A 2425-nucleotide genomic window follows, 5' to 3' on the forward strand; every position below is an offset into this window, starting at 1 on the left:
ATCAAAGATAAATTTGGACTACACGAGACTTCCATTTCAGTTTGCCTTCTTCATTTTCTTCATCTTCATCTTCAACGTCTTCTTCATCTTCATCTTCCTCTTCATCTCCTTTCATCTTTCTCTTCATCTCCTTCCTTTCTCCATCCATTTTCATGTGATTTAAACACTAAATTCAACCTAGAACTCTATCCAAGTAAGTAGCCCTTCTTGATTTTCATACTTTTGTGATATTTTAGATGATTTCTAAGAGTTATTATGTATAGGAGAAGGGAACTCAAAGTTGGAAGAAAAGGAAGCTAAGAAGAGGATTTAAAGCTCTTTTGGTTGAAGGTTTGATATCTCTTTTAGTTTTTCACATTTTCTTGCATGAAAACTTGTGTAGTGTGTTGATAATGAAAACATATATTGCTGAATGTTGAATTAGAGGTCTGTAAATGGTGATAAAGCATGGGATGAATTGAATGAATGAAGTAGATATTGATTTCATGCTGAACCCAGTTTGTTGGACCATTGACCAGTAACTTCACCCTGATTTTGACTCTGTTTAACGATGGAATTAGGAAGTGGTATAGAAGAGTTATTTGTTCCTCTGTGTTTTATCTGTCCATGAGTTTTTGAATCACCTAATTTGGAGTTATAAATTGAGAGATATGACCAAAATAGTACAGACTGTGCAGGCTGGAAATCAACAGTCTGGACGGACTGGAAGTTGCTCATTTCGGTAAATATTTGCCTACCTTACCAACGTAATTAAGAGATGTGGTAGAAGACAAATTTGTAGCCTAATGTGTTAGCTAACCATAGAAGGCAGAATCACCTAAATTGGAGTTATATATTGAGATCTGTGACCAAAATAGTATAACTTGTGCATGCTGGAACCCAACAGCAGGGCAGACTGACAGTTGCTACTTGAGCTCAATGTTTGACTACCTTACCAACGTAATTAAGAGATGTGGTAGAAGACAAATTTGTAGCCTAATGTGTTAGCTAACCATAGAATGTAGAATCACCTAAATTGGAGTTATAAATTGAGAGATATGACCAAAATAGTATAAACTGGGCAGGCTGGAAACCAACAGCAGGGCAGACTGGCAGTTGCTACTTGAGCTCAATATGTGACTACCTTGCCAACGTAATTAAGAGATGTGATAGAAGAAAACTTTGTACCTTAAGATGTTAGCTAACCATAGAATTTAGAATAACCTAAATTGGACGTATACAGAAAGAGTTATGATAGGATTTGTGAAACATGTACAGGCTGTCTGGCAGATTTCAAGAACACATTAGAAATGATGTTGGAATGCATATGTAGATTCATTCACCCGAAAATTATTACTGCATTTTACCTTCTAAGTGAACTTAATTCAAACTAAGAATTTCATTAATCTAAATGGTAAAATTTAGTTACATAAATATTAGTAAGAATTGCATCGCGGGTGCAATAGCTAGAGTATTTCCATGCAAGTTACTTTATACATTATCAATGGTATGCATTATTCCTCATTAGATATTTTCTAAATAATTCTTGTATTATCACAATACACATAATATGCTCCATTAAGGTTAGGCAGAAACCACGTAGATAAGACTATGTCGCGACATAGGATAGCAGATCTGCACCCCATACAGTTTGGTACTCCAGCTACAGGCTGTTGAGTGGATATGATTTATATACGGGCCATAACAGCCCAGCCATACAGTATTCATCCAGTTTCATACAGTTCATACAGTTTTTCTTATCACTTTGGTTTCACTATAACCTTATGGAGCCATGCAGTTATGTGATTTATTATTTATAAAGTATACGATGGTTAATAAAAGTTGCAAAATTTATACAGCATCATGAACAGCAGGTAAAATCATGAAAGTATAATGATATGTGTGCTTATATGTTTATTGTTTTATTTCTTATTAAATTGAGATATCCACTAAGCATTATTTGCTCAGCGAGTTATTTATTTAACTCGTAGGTTTCGAGACTGGACCGTAGAGAATCAGCTTACAACTGCTGCAGTTCATCTGTGGAAGACTCAGTCTTCAGGGTAGCTACTCACTTGGATATTTTGATTCTGTCTATCCTTATCATGGCATGTACAGGGCACACAGTTGGGCCCATTTCATTTTGAAAATTAGTATCATGTCTTGTAAAAATATTAAGTACATATCTATATTTTCCTAATGTAAAAAGCAACAGCTTGACATCATAATCAGCATACAACATGATATTAGCATGAAAGGACATAGGTTCAACCAGATTGTAGCGTCTCAGCTCGGTTCATTTGAGTTAACGGGTGGACCGGGAAGGGATGTTACACTTGTTTTTTCTAGTTTTATAAACACTGTTTTCCTTCAAATCAAACAGATTTATAATATAATAGAAAAAATATTAAGAAAATTAAAATGTTTAATCATTAAGAGACCATAT

The 2425-nt window shown here is 34.6% G+C and overlaps 1 long non-coding RNA gene across 1 annotated transcript; it reads left to right on the forward strand.

The window, feature by feature from the left end:
* On the forward strand, window positions 1-2207 carry LOC149497743 (uncharacterized). The gene is made up of 3 exons (XR_016320148.1): window positions 1-193; window positions 264-330; window positions 1971-2207. It is a non-coding gene; the product is annotated as an uncharacterized LOC149497743 (long non-coding RNA).
* The last annotated feature ends 218 nt before the right edge of the window (window positions 2208-2425 follow it).

This window comes from Jatropha curcas, chromosome 3 (assembly GCF_041381405.1).
Source record: "Jatropha curcas cultivar XTBG-Jc1 chromosome 3, XTBG_Jcur_1.0, whole genome shotgun sequence".
Taxonomy (NCBI): Eukaryota; Viridiplantae; Streptophyta; class Magnoliopsida; order Malpighiales; family Euphorbiaceae; genus Jatropha; species Jatropha curcas.